General features: G+C 46.1%; 24 non-coding genes across 24 annotated transcripts; all 24 read left to right on the forward strand.

Annotated features, from left to right (window-relative positions):
* Positions 1–193: 193 nt before the first annotated feature.
* On the forward strand, positions 194–275 carry trnas-uga (transfer RNA serine (anticodon UGA)). Its single transcript has one exon. It is a non-coding gene; the product is annotated as a tRNA-Ser (tRNA).
* Positions 276–471: 196 nt separating this feature from the next.
* On the forward strand, positions 472–553 carry trnas-cga (transfer RNA serine (anticodon CGA)). Its single transcript has one exon. It is a non-coding gene; the product is annotated as a tRNA-Ser (tRNA).
* A 198-nt stretch (positions 554–751) lies between these two features.
* trnas-uga (transfer RNA serine (anticodon UGA)) lies at positions 752–833 on the forward strand. Its single transcript has one exon. It is a non-coding gene; the product is annotated as a tRNA-Ser (tRNA).
* Positions 834–2,779: 1,946 nt separating this feature from the next.
* Positions 2,780–2,861, forward strand: trnas-uga (transfer RNA serine (anticodon UGA)). The gene has a single exon. It is a non-coding gene; the product is annotated as a tRNA-Ser (tRNA).
* A 196-nt stretch (positions 2,862–3,057) lies between these two features.
* trnas-cga (transfer RNA serine (anticodon CGA)) lies at positions 3,058–3,139 on the forward strand. The gene has a single exon. It is a non-coding gene; the product is annotated as a tRNA-Ser (tRNA).
* Positions 3,140–3,337: 198 nt separating this feature from the next.
* Positions 3,338–3,419, forward strand: trnas-uga (transfer RNA serine (anticodon UGA)). Its single transcript has one exon. It is a non-coding gene; the product is annotated as a tRNA-Ser (tRNA).
* A 196-nt stretch (positions 3,420–3,615) lies between these two features.
* Positions 3,616–3,697, forward strand: trnas-cga (transfer RNA serine (anticodon CGA)). Its single transcript has one exon. It is a non-coding gene; the product is annotated as a tRNA-Ser (tRNA).
* A 198-nt stretch (positions 3,698–3,895) lies between these two features.
* Positions 3,896–3,977, forward strand: trnas-uga (transfer RNA serine (anticodon UGA)). The gene has a single exon. It is a non-coding gene; the product is annotated as a tRNA-Ser (tRNA).
* A 1,794-nt stretch (positions 3,978–5,771) lies between these two features.
* On the forward strand, positions 5,772–5,853 carry trnas-cga (transfer RNA serine (anticodon CGA)). The gene has a single exon. It is a non-coding gene; the product is annotated as a tRNA-Ser (tRNA).
* A 198-nt stretch (positions 5,854–6,051) lies between these two features.
* trnas-uga (transfer RNA serine (anticodon UGA)) lies at positions 6,052–6,133 on the forward strand. The gene has a single exon. It is a non-coding gene; the product is annotated as a tRNA-Ser (tRNA).
* Positions 6,134–6,329: 196 nt separating this feature from the next.
* Positions 6,330–6,411, forward strand: trnas-cga (transfer RNA serine (anticodon CGA)). Its single transcript has one exon. It is a non-coding gene; the product is annotated as a tRNA-Ser (tRNA).
* Positions 6,412–6,609: 198 nt separating this feature from the next.
* On the forward strand, positions 6,610–6,691 carry trnas-uga (transfer RNA serine (anticodon UGA)). Its single transcript has one exon. It is a non-coding gene; the product is annotated as a tRNA-Ser (tRNA).
* A 196-nt stretch (positions 6,692–6,887) lies between these two features.
* Positions 6,888–6,969, forward strand: trnas-cga (transfer RNA serine (anticodon CGA)). Its single transcript has one exon. It is a non-coding gene; the product is annotated as a tRNA-Ser (tRNA).
* A 198-nt stretch (positions 6,970–7,167) lies between these two features.
* trnas-uga (transfer RNA serine (anticodon UGA)) lies at positions 7,168–7,249 on the forward strand. Its single transcript has one exon. It is a non-coding gene; the product is annotated as a tRNA-Ser (tRNA).
* Positions 7,250–7,445: 196 nt separating this feature from the next.
* On the forward strand, positions 7,446–7,527 carry trnas-cga (transfer RNA serine (anticodon CGA)). Its single transcript has one exon. It is a non-coding gene; the product is annotated as a tRNA-Ser (tRNA).
* Positions 7,528–7,725: 198 nt separating this feature from the next.
* Positions 7,726–7,807, forward strand: trnas-uga (transfer RNA serine (anticodon UGA)). The gene has a single exon. It is a non-coding gene; the product is annotated as a tRNA-Ser (tRNA).
* Positions 7,808–8,003: 196 nt separating this feature from the next.
* trnas-cga (transfer RNA serine (anticodon CGA)) lies at positions 8,004–8,085 on the forward strand. Its single transcript has one exon. It is a non-coding gene; the product is annotated as a tRNA-Ser (tRNA).
* Positions 8,086–8,283: 198 nt separating this feature from the next.
* On the forward strand, positions 8,284–8,365 carry trnas-uga (transfer RNA serine (anticodon UGA)). Its single transcript has one exon. It is a non-coding gene; the product is annotated as a tRNA-Ser (tRNA).
* A 196-nt stretch (positions 8,366–8,561) lies between these two features.
* Positions 8,562–8,643, forward strand: trnas-cga (transfer RNA serine (anticodon CGA)). The gene has a single exon. It is a non-coding gene; the product is annotated as a tRNA-Ser (tRNA).
* Positions 8,644–8,841: 198 nt separating this feature from the next.
* On the forward strand, positions 8,842–8,923 carry trnas-uga (transfer RNA serine (anticodon UGA)). The gene has a single exon. It is a non-coding gene; the product is annotated as a tRNA-Ser (tRNA).
* Positions 8,924–9,119: 196 nt separating this feature from the next.
* On the forward strand, positions 9,120–9,201 carry trnas-cga (transfer RNA serine (anticodon CGA)). The gene has a single exon. It is a non-coding gene; the product is annotated as a tRNA-Ser (tRNA).
* Positions 9,202–9,399: 198 nt separating this feature from the next.
* On the forward strand, positions 9,400–9,481 carry trnas-uga (transfer RNA serine (anticodon UGA)). The gene has a single exon. It is a non-coding gene; the product is annotated as a tRNA-Ser (tRNA).
* A 196-nt stretch (positions 9,482–9,677) lies between these two features.
* Positions 9,678–9,759, forward strand: trnas-cga (transfer RNA serine (anticodon CGA)). The gene has a single exon. It is a non-coding gene; the product is annotated as a tRNA-Ser (tRNA).
* Positions 9,760–9,957: 198 nt separating this feature from the next.
* On the forward strand, positions 9,958–10,039 carry trnas-uga (transfer RNA serine (anticodon UGA)). Its single transcript has one exon. It is a non-coding gene; the product is annotated as a tRNA-Ser (tRNA).
* The last annotated feature ends 5,799 nt before the right edge of the window (positions 10,040–15,838 follow it).

The following is a 15,838-nucleotide window of genomic DNA, read 5'->3' on the forward strand; positions in this document are numbered from 1 at the left end:
TTTTTGGATCTTCATTGTGTGACCATATGTAAAGTTGAAACAGCTCGTGGAAAGTCAATGATGAAGAACAGAGTTTGCCGAGTCGTTCATTGCAGAATGCTTGCGTTCCAACTGGAAAGAGCTGTCTAGATGCTGCTCAAGGCCATCTTGGGATATTTTACCGGGAAATTGTGCACCCGCACTTACTGCGGAAGCTGCGATGGCCGAGAGGTTAAGGCGTTGGACTTGAAATCCAATGGGGTTTCCCCGCGTAGGTTCGAACCCTGCTCGCAGCGCAAACTCTTGACCAGTCCCACACAGATACGTAAGAAGTGGCGCTTCCGCCTGTAAGCACTCGCAAATTCTGATGAGGACAGCAAAAGGTGGATTTGCGAGTTATGTTGTGCTGACGAAGTGTATGGGTCTGAAACTTCATCAATAATCGTCTGCGTTTTTCGTCGCATTCAATCCAAGTACAATGAAGGGAAACGAGCTGTGATGGCCGAGAGGTTAAGGCGTTGGACTCGAAATCCAATGGGGTTTCCCCGCGCAGGTTCGAATCCTGCTCACAGCGAGTTCTCTGTTGATCTTCATTGTGTGACCATATGTAAAGTTGAAACAGCTCGTGGAAAGTCAATGATGAAGAACAGAGTTTGCCGAGTCGTTCATTGCAGAATGCTTGCGTTCCAACCGGAAAGAGCTGTCTAGATGCTGCTCAAGGCCATCTTTGGATATTTCACTCGGGAGTTGTGGATCCGGGCTTATTATAGAAGCTGCGATGGCCGAGAGGTTAAGGCGTTGGACTTGAAATCCAATGGGGTTTCCCCGCGTAGGTTCGAACCCTGCTCGCAGCGCAAACTCTTGACCAGTCCCACACAGATACGTAAGAAGTGGCGCTTCCGCCTGTAAGCACTCGCAAATTCTGATGAGGACAGCAAAAGGTGGATTTGCGAGTTATGTTGTGCTGACGAAGTGTATGGGTCTGAAACTTCATCAATAATCGTCTGCGTTTTTCGTCGCATTTAATCCAAGTACAATGAAGGGAAACGAGCTGTGATGGCCGAGAGGTTAAAGGGGGGTTTAGAGTCGCGCGTTCGCGGGGGTTCTGCACAGAGAATGAGCCACAGCGCCCCCCTGTGCAGCGACAAAACGACCCCTGGCTGCAGTACACGCATGTTTCTCCCAGGCTGAAATGTCCGTGAGCTGAGCTATGCTTGAAGACGGTGATTGGTCAATGCGCTTACGGCAGTCCGGGGGGAACTCAGCCCTGATAGGTCAGTTGTGTTCTATTCTTCTACCCTACCGCGGAGGTTTGAAGGAAAACGAAAAACACGATGCAGATGACTTGGCAGGAAATCACTGGAGTTTACTTGACAGGGAGAAGAGAAACTGTTTTTTATTTCAGTAGTACAACTTCCAAAAAATCAATTAGAAATATCCATAAAAGGCCATCATGGAAATGATATGTTTGTAGTGTGGTAGTAGCAAAGAAGCCTCTTTGTTCTTTTGTAGTGTGGCAGCTAGCTCATTAAAAAAGGGTTCGCTAATGTCCTGTAGAGTTTGAATGGGTTTGGCTGACAGTTGCTTAAGCTAGCTGTTAATTAGATAGGCTATCTATTGTATTTAAAAATGGCCTTTGTTTCATTTAACCACCTCAACTGTAAAACATGAATAAAGAGAGACTCTTGTATGCTATCATCCATGTCTAATTACGCCACAACCTTTTAAATTAATAGCAAGACGCCTCTTTGTTGATACAGTATATAGTACAAGTAGTGTGGCTAGCTAGCTTCTAAAACAGGGTTCGCTAATGTCCTGTAGAGTTTGAATGGGTTTGGCTGACAGTTGCTAAGCTAGCTGTTAATATGGCCATTAGATGTATTGTATTTAAAACGGCTTTTGTTTGGCATTTTAACCACCTGAACTGTAAAACATAAATGAAGAGAGAATCTTGTATGCTATCATTCATGTCTAATTACGCCACAACTTTTTAAATTAATAGCAAGAAGCCTCTTTGTTAGTGGTAGAATTACGTTTCAGGTGGCTAGTCAACTAGCTTTGAGTTTGTAATGACTGATTTAGCTGGCTAGCTACTACTAGGCCCCCAGGTGTGAATGGCCATTCATGCTGTCTATTTGTCTTTTTAAAATGGCGTTTGTCTTGCATTTAATCTCATGTAGTACTTGACCAAAAATAAACTGATGTTGTACCATCTAATTATGCCCCAACTTTTAGAAGTAGGCTACTAGTGGAATATTACGTTTTACATAGCCAGCTGATTAGCTTTGTGATTCATTCTAGGGACTGGGCTCAACTGAATGAGTTAGTTCGCCCCCTGTTGTCACGGAGGTGAATTGACGTCATTAAAATGTCCTCCTCCCTCCCCCCTTGCCCCACTCTTGAATTTTCGGCGGGAAAAAAAAACACCACGCCCTTTCGCACGCATTCGCATGTAGGTCGACTATGAGGCAATACCCCCCGCTGACAGTACGTCTATGCTTTACCCCTCAATCGGCACCGCGTGACTATGCATCAGCCTTAAGGCGTTGGACTCGAAATCCAATGGGGTTTCCCCGCGCAGGTTCGAATCCTGCTCACAGCGAGTTCTCTGTTGATCTTCATTGTGTGACCATATGTAAAGTTGAAACAGCTCGTGGAAAGTCAATGATGAAGAACAGAGTTTGCCGAGTCGTTCATTGCAGAATGCTTGCGTTCCAACTGGAAAGAGCTGTCTAGATGCTGCTCAAGGCCATCTTGGGATATTTTACTGGGAAATTGTGCACCCGCACTTACTGCGGAAGCTGCGATGGCCGAGAGGTTAAGGCGTTGGACTTGAAATCCAATGGGGTTTCCCCGCGTAGGTTCGAACCCTGCTCGCAGCGCAAAGTCTTGACCACTCCCAGTCAGATACGTAAGAAGTGGTGCTTCCGCCTGTAAGCACTCGCAAATTCTGATGAGGACAGCAAAAAGTGGATTTGCGAGTTATGTTGTGCTGACGAAGTGTATGGGTCTGAAACTTCATCAATAATCGTCTGCGTTTTTCGTCGCATTTAATCCAAGTACAATGAAGGGAAACGAGCTGTGATGCCCGAGAGCTTAAGGCGTTGGACTCGAAATCCAATGGGGTTTCCCCGCGCAGGTTCGAATCCTGCTCACAGCGAGTTCTCTGTTGATCTTCATTGTGTGACCATATGTAAAGTTGAAACAGCTCGTGGAAAGTCAATGATGAAGAACAGAGTTTGCAGAGTCGTTCATTGCAGAATGCTTGCGTTCCAACCGGAAAGAGCTGTCTAGATGCTGCTCAAGGCCATCTTTGGATATTTCACTCGGGAGTTGTGGATCCGGGCTTATTATAGAAGCTGCGATGGCCGAGAGGTTAAGGCGTTGGACTTGAAATCCAATGGGGTTTCCCCGCGTAGGTTCGAACCCTGCTCGCAGCGCAAACTCTTGACCACTCCCACCCAGATACGTAAGAAGTGGCGCTTCCGCCTGTAAGCACTCGCAAATTCTGATGAGGACAGCAAAAGGTGGATTTGCGAGTTATGTTGTGCTGACGAAGTGTATGGGTCTGAAACTTCATCAATAATCGTCTGCGTTTTTCGTCGCATTTAATCCAAGTACAATGAAGGGAAACGAGCTGTGATGGCCGAGAGGTTAAGGCGTTGGACTCGAAATCCAATGGGGTTTCCCCGCGCAGGTTCGAATCCTGCTCACAGCGAGTTCTCTGTTGATCTTCATTGTGTGACCATATGTAAAGTTGAAACAGCTCGTGGAAAGTCAATGATGAAGAACAGAGTTTGCCGAGTCGTTCATTGCAGAATGCTTGCGTTCCAACTGGAAAGAGCTGTCTAGATGCTGCTCAAGGCCATCGGGGGATATTTTACAGGGAAATTGTGCACCCGCACTTACTGCGGAAGCTGCGATGGCCGAGAGGTTAAGGCGTTGGACTTGAAATCCAATGGGGTTTCCCCGCGTAGGTTCGAACCCTGCTCGCAGCGCAAACTCTTGACCACTCCCACCCAGATACGCCTGTTAGAGGATGACATTTTTCGGGAATTCCCGTGGGACACGTGATTCCTGCGGGATACACGTGAAACAGGAGTCAAACATTTATCCATCTCGTGATTGGAACAGGACAGGAATAATATTCCACGGGAGTGGGCAGGAGCGGGAAGGGTTAAATAGGCCTAGGATCATTATTGTTCTGAATGTCGGCAATTTCAAACCTTTCATTTGCATTTTCGCTCCTTGAGTGCATGATAGCGAGAGTTGCGCATTTTTCCTGACTCCTGCGGGAGGTCCTCGCATAGCCTACACCGCCTGTCCGACAATGCCAAAATGCGTAAATGGGAATGCGCTATAAAAACGGTCCTCAATGTTATTTGAATGTTGAATTCCATGTTGGCAATAATGGAGGAACTTCGGTCCCCGTGGCAATCAGACCAGAGAAAGAACAACAGACTCGCATGGCATCAGTCAAAGCGCGCACGATTGATTTAATCTCATCCTTCTTGGTCGGAGTTGATTTTTGTGTGCTGTGCTAAAACTTCTACAGCTTTTCAAAAAGGACGCCTGGTTAAAACGTTCAAATAAGGCAGGCATTGTTGACATGAAACCTCTTGAATCAGATAGCCTAGTGAAATAGCCACCTGTAGAACTACTGGGTTTGCAGGCTCGTAAGACGTTGCCGTTATGGCATTTCCCAATCAACTCCGCAATAACAGGAAATTTAACTGAGGCTAATTTAGCACAGAATGCAATCGTAATCAAAGTAGTCAAGATGTAGCCTAGTTCTAGTATGAGGAGGATCCAGAAGTAGTGTTCAGTGCGCGTCTGCTGTGAGTGTCAAAAAGGGGACCCACTAGTTTGACGGGACAAAAAGCGCAGCCAACAAGGGAAGTTCTCTGCTCCGCCTCCCTGCTGTATTAGAACTGCACGCCGTTTCACCCGATGTGTTTTAAGTCAAACGCTGTCATGAAACCGTTGGATTAGCTTATAGTATGTTTAGATTTAGTCAGGCTACTAGTTCAGTAGCCTAACCAGTAATAACCAGCATCATGAAGTTGACCTAGGTAAACTCATGCTTACTGAACTAGTAGCATGATAGTCTTAACTAATCCAACTGGTTTCATTACAATAGCCTACTATTAATTGTAGCATCTGATTTCCTCCCCGTTTTTTTTTGTTGCACAGAGAAATTGCATAGGCCTGTAGGCTATTGATTAGTGCATGAAGATGTAGGTGCCTCCCCCTCCTGTAGTATAATAATAATAATAATAATAGGGCCAAATAATAAACATGGGGGAAAAAACATTTTTTTCTATTAGGCTACCCAGGGTTTCTCCAGACCCCCATTAGCTTGTGTATTGTATTGGCTATTATTATGGCTACAACTGCTTACTAGGAGGCAAATATGCATACAGGTAACAAAATACAAAAACAAAAAAAATACAGGAGTGGGACAGGAGTGGGAGTACTTTTGAGCAGGAGCGGGCAGGATTGGGAGTCGTTCCACACAGGACAGGACAGGACAGGACAGGATTTATTTTTTTTACTCTGGACCAGGATTGGGCAGGACAGGATTTTTTTTCTGGGAGCGGGACAGGACAGGGGTGAAAATCCACTCCCGTGTCATGCTCTAACGCCTGTAAGCACTCGCAAATTCTGATGAGGACAGCAAAAGGTGGATTTGCGAGTTATGTTGTGCTGACGAAGTGTATGGGTCTGAAACTTCATCAATAATCGTCTGCGTTTTTCGTCGCATTTAATCCAAGTACAATGAAGGGAAACGAGCTGTGATGGCCGAGAGGTTAAGGCGTTGGACTCGAAATCCAATGGGGTTTCCCCGCGCAGGTTCGAATCCTGCTCACAGCGAGTTCTCTGTTGATCTTCATTGTGTGACCATATGTAAAGTTGAAACAGCTCGTGGAAAGTCAATGATGAAGAACAGAGTTTGCCGAGTCGTTCATTGCAGAATGCTTGCGTTCCAACTGGAAAGAGCTGTCTAGATGCTGCTCAAGGCCATCTTGGGATATTTTACTGGGAAATTGTGCACCCGCACTTACTGCGGAAGCTGCGATGGCCGAGAGGTTAAGGCGTTGGACTTGAAATCCAATGGGGTTTCCCCGCGTAGGTTCGAACCCTGCTCGCAGCGCAAACTCTTGACCACTCCCACCCAGATACGTAAGAAGTGGCGCTTCCGCCTGTAAGCACTCGCAAATTCTGATGAGGACAGCAAAAGGTGGATTTGCGAGTTATGTTGTGCTGACGAAGTGTATGGGTCTGAAACTTCATCAATAATCCTCAGCGTTTTTCGTCACATTTAATCCAAGTACAATGAAGGGAAACGAGCTGTGATGGCCGAGAGGTTAAGGCGTTCGACTCGAAATCCAATGGGGTTTCCCCGCGCAGGTTCGAATCCTGCTCACAGCGAGTTCTCTGTTGATCTTCATTGTGTGACCATATGTAAAGTTGAAACAGCTCGTGGAAAGTCAATGATGAAGAACAGAGTTTGCCGAGTCGTTCATTGCAGAATGCTTGCGTTCCAACTGGAAAGAGCTGTCTAGATGCTGCTCAAGGCCATCTTGGGATATTTTACTGGGAAATTGTGCACCCGCACTTACTGCGGAAGCTGCGATGGCCGAGAGGTTAAGGCGTTGGACTTGAAATCCAATGGGGTTTCCCCGCGTAGGTTCGAACCCTGCTCGCAGCGCAAACTCTTGACCACTCCCACTCAGATACGTAAGAAGTGGCGCTTCCGCCTGTAAGCACTCGCAAATTCTGATGAGGACAGCAAAAGGTGGATTTGCGAGTTATGTTGTGCTGACGAAGTGTATGGGTCTGAAACTTCATCAATAATCGTGTGCGTTTTTCGTCGCATTTAATCCAAGTACAATGAAGGGAAACGAGCTGTGATGCCCGAGAGCTTAAGGCGTTGGACTCGAAATCCAATGGGGTTTCCCCGCGCAGGTTCGAATCCTGCTCACAGCGAGTTCTCTGTTGATCTTCATTGTGTGACCATATGTAAAGTTGAAACAGCTTGTGGAAAGTCAATGATGAAGAACAGAGTTTGCCGAGTCGTTCATTGCAGAATGCTTGCGTTCCAACTGGAAAGAGCTGTCTAGATGCTGCTCAAGGCCATCTTGGGATATTTTACTGGGAAATTGTGCACCCGCACTTACTGCGGAAGCTGCGATGGCCGAGAGGTTAAGGCGTTGGACTTGAAATCCAATGGGGTTTCCCCGCGTAGGTTCGAACCCTGCTCGCAGCGCAAACTCTTGACCACTCCCAGTCAGATACGTAAGAAGTGGTGCTTCCGCCTGTAAGCACTCGCAAATTCTGATGAGGACAGCAAAAGGTGGATTTGCGAGTTATGTTGTGCTGACGAAGTGTATGGGTCTGAAACTTCATCAATAATCGTCTGCGTTTTTCGTCGCATTTAATCCAAGTACAATGAAGGGAAACGAGCTGTGATGCCCGAGAGCTTAAGGCGTTGGACTCGAAATCCAATGGGGTTTCCCCGCGCAGGTTCGAATCCTGCTCACAGCGAGTTCTCTGTTGATCTTCATTGTGTGACCATATGTAAAGTTGAAACAGCTCGTGGAAAGTCAATGATGAAGAACAGAGTTTGCCGAGTCGTTCATTGCAGAATGCTTGCGTTCCAACCGGAAAGAGCTGTCTAGATGCTGCTCAAGGCCATCTTTGGATATTTCACTCGGGAGTTGTGGATCCGGGCTTATTATAGAAGCTGCGATGGCCGAGAGGTTAAGGCGTTGGACTTGAAATCCAATGGGGTTTCCCCGCGTAGGTTCGAACCCTGCTCGCAGCGCAAACTCTTGACCAGTCCCACACAGATACGTAAGAAGTGGCGCTTCCGCCTGTAAGCACTCGCAAATTCTGATGAGGACAGCAAAAGGTGGATTTGCGAGTTATGTTGTGCTGACGAAGTGTATGGGTCTGAAACTTCATCAATAATCGTCTGCGTTTTTCGTCGAATTCAATCCAAGTACAATGAAGGGAAACGAGCTGTGATGGCCGAGAGGTTAAGGCGTTGGACTCGAAATCCAATGGGGTTTCCCCGCACAGGTTCGAATCCTGCTCACAGCGAGTTCTCTGTTGATCTTCATTGTGTGACCATATGTAAAGTTGAAACAGCTCGTGGAAAGTCAATGATGAAGAACAGAGTTTGCCGAGTCGTTCATTGCAGAATGCTTGCGTTCCAACCGGAAAGAGCTGTCTAGATGCTGCTCAAGGCCATCTTTGGATATTTCACTCGGGAGTTGTGGATCCGGGCTTATTATAGAAGCTGCGATGGCCGAGAGGTTAAGGCGTTGGACTTGAAATCCAATGGGGTTTCCCCGCGTAGGTTCGAACCCTGCTCGCAGCGCAAACTCTTGACCACTCCCACCCAGATACGTAAGAAGTGGCGCTTCCGCCTGTAAGCACTCGCAAATTCTGATGAGGACAGCAAAAGGTGGATTTGCGAGTTATGTTGTGCTGACGAAGTGTATGGGTCTGAAACTTCATCAATAATCCTCAGCGTTTTTCGTCACATTTAATCCAAGTACAATGAAGGGAAACGAGCTGTGATGGCCGAGAGGTTAAGGCGTTCGACTCGAAATCCAATGGGGTTTCCCCGCGCAGGTTCGAATCCTGCTCACAGCGAGTTCTCTGTTGATCTTCATTGTGTGACCATATGTAAAGTTGAAACAGCTCGTGGAAAGTCAATGATGAAGAACAGAGTTTGCCGAGTCGTTCATTGCAGAATGCTTGCGTTCCAACTGGAAAGAGCTGTCTAGATGCTGCTCAAGGCCATCTTGGGATATTTTACTGGGAAATTGTGCACCCGCACTTACTGCGGAAGCTGCGATGGCCGAGAGGTTAAGGCGTTGGACTTGAAATCCAATGGGGTTTCCCCGCGTAGGTTCGAACCCTGCTCGCAGCGCAAACTCTTGACCACTCCCACTCAGATACGTAAGAAGTGGCGCTTCCGCCTGTAAGCACTCGCAAATTCTGATGAGGACAGCAAAAGGTGGATTTGCGAGTTATGTTGTGCTGACGAAGTGTATGGGTCTGAAACTTCATCAATAATCGTCTGCGTTTTTCGTCGCATTTAATCCAAGTACAATGAAGGGAAACGAGCTGTGATGGCCGAGAGGTTAAGGCGTTGGACTCGAAATCCAATGGGGTTTCCCCGCGCAGGTTCGAATCCTGCTCACAGCGAGTTCTCTGTTGATCTTCATTGTGTGACCATATGTAAAGTTGAAACAGCTCGTGGAAAGTCAATGATGAAGAACAGAGTTTGCCGAGTCGTTCATTGCAGAATGCTTGCGTTCCAACCGGAAAGAGCTGTCTAGATGCTGCTCAAGGCCATCTTTGGATATTTCACTCGGGAGTTGTGGATCCGGGCTTATTATAGAAGCTGCGATGGCCGAGAGGTTAAGGCGTTGGACTTGAAATCCAATGGGGTTTCCCCGCGTAGGTTCGAACCCTGCTCGCAGCGCAAACTCTTGACCAGTCCCACACAGATACGTAAGAAGTGGCGCTTCCGCCTGTAAGCACTCGCAAATTCTGATGAGGACAGCAAAAGGTGGATTTGCGAGTTATGTTGTGCTGACGAAGTGTATGGGTCTGAAACTTCATCAATAATCGTCTGCGTTTTTCGTCGCATTTAATCCAAGTACAATGAAGGGAAACGAGCTGTGATGGCCGAGAGGTTAAGGCGTTGGACTCGAAATCCAATGGGGTTTCCCCGCGCAGGTTCGAATCCTGCTCACAGCGAGTTCTCTGTTGATCTTCATTGTGTGACCATATGTAAAGTTGAAACAGCTCGTGGAAAGTCAATGATGAAGAACAGAGTTTGCCGAGTCGTTCATTGCAGAATGCTTGCGTTCCAACCGGAAAGAGCTGTCTAGATGCTGCTCAAGGCCATCTTTGGATATTTCACTCGGGAGTTGTGGATCCGGGCTTATTATAGAAGCTGCGATGGCCGAGAGGTTAAGGCGTTGGACTTGAAATCCAATGGGGTTTCCCCGCGTAGGTTCGAACCCTGCTCGCAGCGCAAACTCTTGACCAGTCCCACACAGATACGTAAGAAGTGGCGCTTCCGCCTGTAAGCACTCGCAAATTCTGATGAGGACAGCAAAAGGTGGATTTGCGAGTTATGTTGTGCTGACGAAGTGTATGGGTCTGAAACTTCATCAATAATCGTCTGCGTTTTTCGTCGCATTCAATCCAAGTACAATGAAGGGAAACGAGCTGTGATGGCCGAGAGGTTAACCTCTTACCGCAGAGCCCATTATGTCCTATTTTGGAGAGGTTTTTGAGACCATGACTTTAGGATGCTACAGCTTTTGAATAACATTATCCACATTGAACTTTGAGGGTTTATTTTGAAGCAGATACTTGGGAGAAGACATCCAGCCAACTCCAGCTTTTTATGAACATCACTAAATCTACATTTCAGATCATTATATATAAAAAAAAACATCCGAAAATATGAAAATCGCCTAATTTTTGTTTAGTTTTCAGTGTGTACCTGGATGGTTATTTGAGATGCAGAGTAAAATAGTACATTTCCTCAATGCACATGTTGTCAGCAAGTAAAATCCAGAATTTGAAGTAGATATGTGAAATTACAGAGGACTTACATAGCCATTTCCACAGGTACTAATAGGCGTCTCCAAAAAACATATAAGCTATCCATATGTCCTATTTTGGAGAGGTGTTTAGACCATGAGTTTAGGATGTAATAGCTTTTGTTTTACATGCTCCACATTGACAATTGAGAGTTTAAATTGAAGCAGACACATGGGGCAAGACATCCAACCAACTCCAGCTTTTTATTAACTTCATTAAATCTACATTTCAGATCATTATATACAACAAAAATGTGAAAATCACCTTTTTTTTAGATTTCAGATTACAGTAAAACACCACAGTTCCTCATTGCACATGTTTTCAGCATGTAAAATCCAACACTTGAAGGGCTTTCACTTTCACTTTCAGATTATTAAAATGACATAGATGGTACATAACAATGTCCACAGTACTAATAGGCATCAAAGCACAACAATATTACAATTGGGTTTTTTGTACCATTATTTCAAATAAACCAATAGTAGGACCTATCATCCCTCATAAACCTGCTTCAGTCTTTGAGGAGGAGTATAAACATATTATAAAAACAGTCCATACCAGAGCCCCGTTAGCCAGAACGATTGCAAAATTGAAACAAGCAATGTGCTGTTACCACCTCCTACGACGTATAGCCATTCGAGCTGTCAGCCAAGACAAACAGCTTGAACCCCCACTTTGTTGGCTTGTCCTTGCTGTACATCTTCATCCCGATCCGGGACTTGGTGCCTACCATCCTCTCATCCACTGAGAGGTTCTGGAGCGGGTGGAAGTAAGCCCTGCACGCCGTCAGGAGGTCATCATGCAGCGGCCTGAGGCGGCAGAGGCCATCGTGCCCAGGCTGGCCCTTCAGCTGATCATTTGCTGCATCAACAGCCGGGTCACTCATGTGAAGGGTTGAGAAGATTACCTCGTATCTGTACCCTGGCATGACGGATGCAGGGAAGGGAAAACTGTGAAGGCGGTCCTTCCTCCATCCGTCCCGCATCTCTGGCAACTTCATCAATCCCTTGTAGATGACCAATCCGATGAAGCGGTACATCTCCTCCGGCTCTATGTCGACCCACTTCCTCTTTCGTCCTTGTGCAGCCCTTTTTGCAGCATGGAGATTGGTATGCCTGCACAGGGTCCTAACCACGTCCTTGCTGAAAAACAATAAGAACAGGTCAAGCGGCCGGTAGTCTACCTGAGGGTCCAGCTGTGGTCCTGGAGGGCGCCTGGGTCGAAATGGCAACGGTGGAGGCTCCACGTCTTCACTCGTTGCATCACGCCAGAAGTCGGAGTCCTGCGGCGGTGGACCCAGGGATGCACGCTTCGCAGGACGGCTTGGCGTTGAGGCAGGGGCTTGTGAGGTGCGTTTACCACTCGTAGCACCACGGCTTGGTGGAGGAGGGCATGGAGTTGGAGCAGAGGCTTTTGAGGGGCGCTTACCACGACTAACTGGAGGAGGGCATGGAGTTGGAGCAGGGTGGAGATCACGGCGCCTGCCACTCCATGCTCAACCACTGCTGGCAGCTGGAGGAGTTGGAGAGGCAGCTGGAGGAGTTGGAGAGGCAGCTGGAGGAGTTGGAGAGGCAGCTGGGTGTGGGGCAGTTGAAGTCCCTTCCAAAGGGTCATCAGATGTGTTCCCATCATCCGAGTCAGATGTCTCCTCACTGTATGAACAAGAGGATACACAACATTAATTATACTTTTATTTAGATGTAACAGTTTTTTTTTTTAATTACATTTTCATTTACATTACATTTTCAAAAAATTACATTTCATTTACCACTACATTACAGTGTATCCTGCAGTGAAACAAAGACAGACTGAAGAATAAATCATGGCTATATATTGACAGTATGAATTGCCATAACATATTGTAGTAAAGCAGGCTGCAGGACATGGGAGTGCACTGACAATGAATGTGACAGTTCATGCTTTTTTTTTTTTTTTTTTTTTGCCTCACTGCTAATTGCATGTCAGCTGAATAAGTTGCCATTATCCATTTAGTTTGGCTACACCAACAAAATGCAAGTTATAGTATATTTTATCATTACATTACAGTTAATCATATAGTTGCAGACATAAGCACTTTAGAATAAACTTACAAAGTAATGATAAACAGCATTGCCCATTTCAATACTGTAAATGGTAAAAGACATGGAAACACTGACAGTGAACGCATTTTTCTTTCTGACTGCATGATTTGTGTATGTATTCATGTATGGAATCAATTAAATGTAATAAAATGTATTCTCACTATACTGCTGTCTAATATTCCTGTCAGTGTTTATATCTGGTGCGTTTGCAGCGTCTGTACTGCTGGCACAATTACCACATGGGGACAATAAAGTTCTAAACTTTCATTCAGCAGCAGAATTATCACTTTCATTATGCAGTGACACAATTATGCCTTCCACGATACAGTGACAAAATGATCACTTACAAATCGAGGACGACATCTATGCCATCCTCAAACGCCTGAAGCGCTGAGTCGGTGCTGTCAGCTTCGGACACCGCATCATCCTCTGTCTCATTCCCGCCGTCATCAAAAAGTTGAGCGTGGATTTCGGCCAAAGTATAGCGCTTCCTACCGCGTCCATCCATGATGTCTTCACAACACTCGACTCACAGAAAGCACAGACGACTCACACTCACAGGCAACACACACTTTTAGGGAGTACAAACCCGAAATTGCTGACGAGAAATGCTGCTCTACGATGCGTAAAGCAAGCAGAGTAGGCGGCAACTCCAATGTTGTTGTGACAACCAAAACCATGCGGCAGATACGCATGCCGTCAAAAACGTGAGGGATTCACCAATCGGGATGAATGACCAACCTACATTGTCAGAAGAAAGCATACTATTGGCTGGATTAGATGTCACTCAAGTTTGGGTGAGCGTTTGTGACCTCTCAGCCTATCTTGTCAACTACCAAAATAAAGGTTCACTACGAGACGCGTACAAGAATGCTGTGCTTAGGTGAAACAGACCGTCTGCCTCTCCGTACACGTTGCTCCACGCCAAAAAATAGCTCTGGAATATTACAGGGGACATCGTCAGCTTTTGATTCATGTGTAACAATAGATGACAAAGCATTGAAGAGAAATGTGGTGAAAACATGTCCAGAGAAAGATGATGCAGCCAAAGTGGATGTACACAAGGGCAAACCATTCTTAGCGTCACCATCGATCCAACGCAAAATAAACATCGTTTTTGGGACTATGGAAACATACTGGATGGCTTTATTGGCACAGTTTGAAGGTTGGGTGGACTTTATTTGTACCGTTTTGTGTGTGTGTAAAAAATACATTTAACATGTTGTCCAACCATGAGATCGTTTTTAACACATTAGCAAACTGTCCTATTCAAATGACTGGGAAATGCTTAAGCTAAGGTTCTTGCTAACAACTAAAGAAGCCTGTTCTTTGCTAAACAACTGCATCAAAAGTTGCCCAATATTTGATGGCAACACCGAGGTTGAAACTATATCCTAATAACGGGGTAAGTTGGTCAGTTTGGACTGGAAATTGGTCATAATAGGGAATATTAACAACATGCGTCCCTGTTTGCAACTTGGTTTTTTTTAAGAACTGGGCCGTCGTACGGGCCCGGAAGTGGGCGTTGACAGGTTAAGAGGTTAAGGCGTTGGACTCGAAATACCCAAATGTGGGATTTTCCCCCGCGCAGGTTCGAATCCTGCCTCACAAGCGTAGTTCTCTGTTGATCCTTCATTTGTGTGAACCATATGTAAAGTTGAAAACAGCTCGTGGAAAGTCAATGATGAAGAACAGAGTATTGCCGAGTCGTTCATTGCAGAATGCTTGCGTTCCCAACTGGAAAGAGCTGACTAGATGCAGCTCAAGGCCCATCTCTTGGGATATTTTAGACCGGAAATTGTGCACCCGCACTTACTGCGGAAAGCTTGCGATGTGTTGCTGAGAGGATACAGAGGCCGTTGGACTTGAAATCCAATGGGGTTTCCCCGCGTAGGTTCGAACCCTGATCGCAGTGCAAACTCTTTTGACCACACTCCCACCACAGATACGTTAAGAAGTGGCGCTTGTTTCCGCCTGTAAAGCACTACTCGCAAATTCTGTATGAGTACAGCAAAAGGTGGAATTTATGCGAGTTATGTTGTTGCTGACGAAAAGTGGTATGGGTCTGAAACTTCATCAATAATCGTCCTTTGCGTTTTTCGTCGCATTTAATCCAAGTACAATGGGAGGGAAAACGAGCTTGTGATGGCCGAGAGGTTAAGGGCCGTTGGACTCGAAATCCATATGGGGTTTTTCCCCGCGCAAGGGTTCGAATCCTGCTCACCAGCGAGTTCTCTGTTGATACTTCATTGTGTGACCATATTAAAGTTGAAACAGCTCGAGGAAAGTCAATGATGAAGAACAGAGATTTTGCCGAGTCGTTCATTGCAGAATAGGCTTGCGTTCCAACTGGAAAGAGCTGTTCTAGATGCTAGCTCAAGGCCATCTTGGGATAGTTTTAAAAACGGGAAATTGTGCAACCACCGCTACTGTTACGTGCGGTAAGCTGCGATGGTGCCGAGAAGGTTAAGGCGTTGGACCTTGAAATCCAATGGGGTTTGCCCCACGTAAGTGTATCGACACCCTGCTCGCCAAGCGCACACTCTTGACCCAATCCCACGCCAGATACGCCTGTAAGCACTCGCAAAATTCCTGATGAGGACACAGCAAAAGGTGTATTTGCGAGTTATTTTTGTGCTGACTGAAGTGTATGGTTCTGAAACTTCATCAATAATCGTTCTGCGATTTTTCGTCGCATTTAATCCAAGTTACATTGAAGGGAAACGAGTTGGTGATGGCCGAGAGGTTAGGTGATGGGACTCGAAACTCCAATGGGGTTTCCCCGCGCAGGTCCGAATCCTGCTCACAACAGCCGAGCGATTCTCTCAGTTGATCTTCAATCGTTTTTTTTTGGGTTGAACCATATGTAAAGTTGAAACAAGCTCGTGGAAAGTCCAATGATGAAGAACAGATTTGTTTTGCCCGATTCGTTCATTGCAGAAATGCTTGCGTTCCAACTGGAAAGAGCTGACCATATGCTGCTCAAGGCCATCTTGGGATATTTTTACCGGAACTTGTGCACAACTCACCGCACATTACTCTTCTTAAGCTGCGATGGCCGAGAGGTTTAAAAGGCGTTGTAACATGAAATCCAATGGGGGTTACCCCGCGTAGGTTCGAACCCTGCTCGCAGGCCCCGC

This window comes from Engraulis encrasicolus, unplaced genomic scaffold (assembly GCF_034702125.1).
Source record: "Engraulis encrasicolus isolate BLACKSEA-1 unplaced genomic scaffold, IST_EnEncr_1.0 scaffold_990_np1212, whole genome shotgun sequence".
Lineage (NCBI taxonomy): Eukaryota > Metazoa > Chordata > Actinopteri > Clupeiformes > Engraulidae > Engraulis > Engraulis encrasicolus.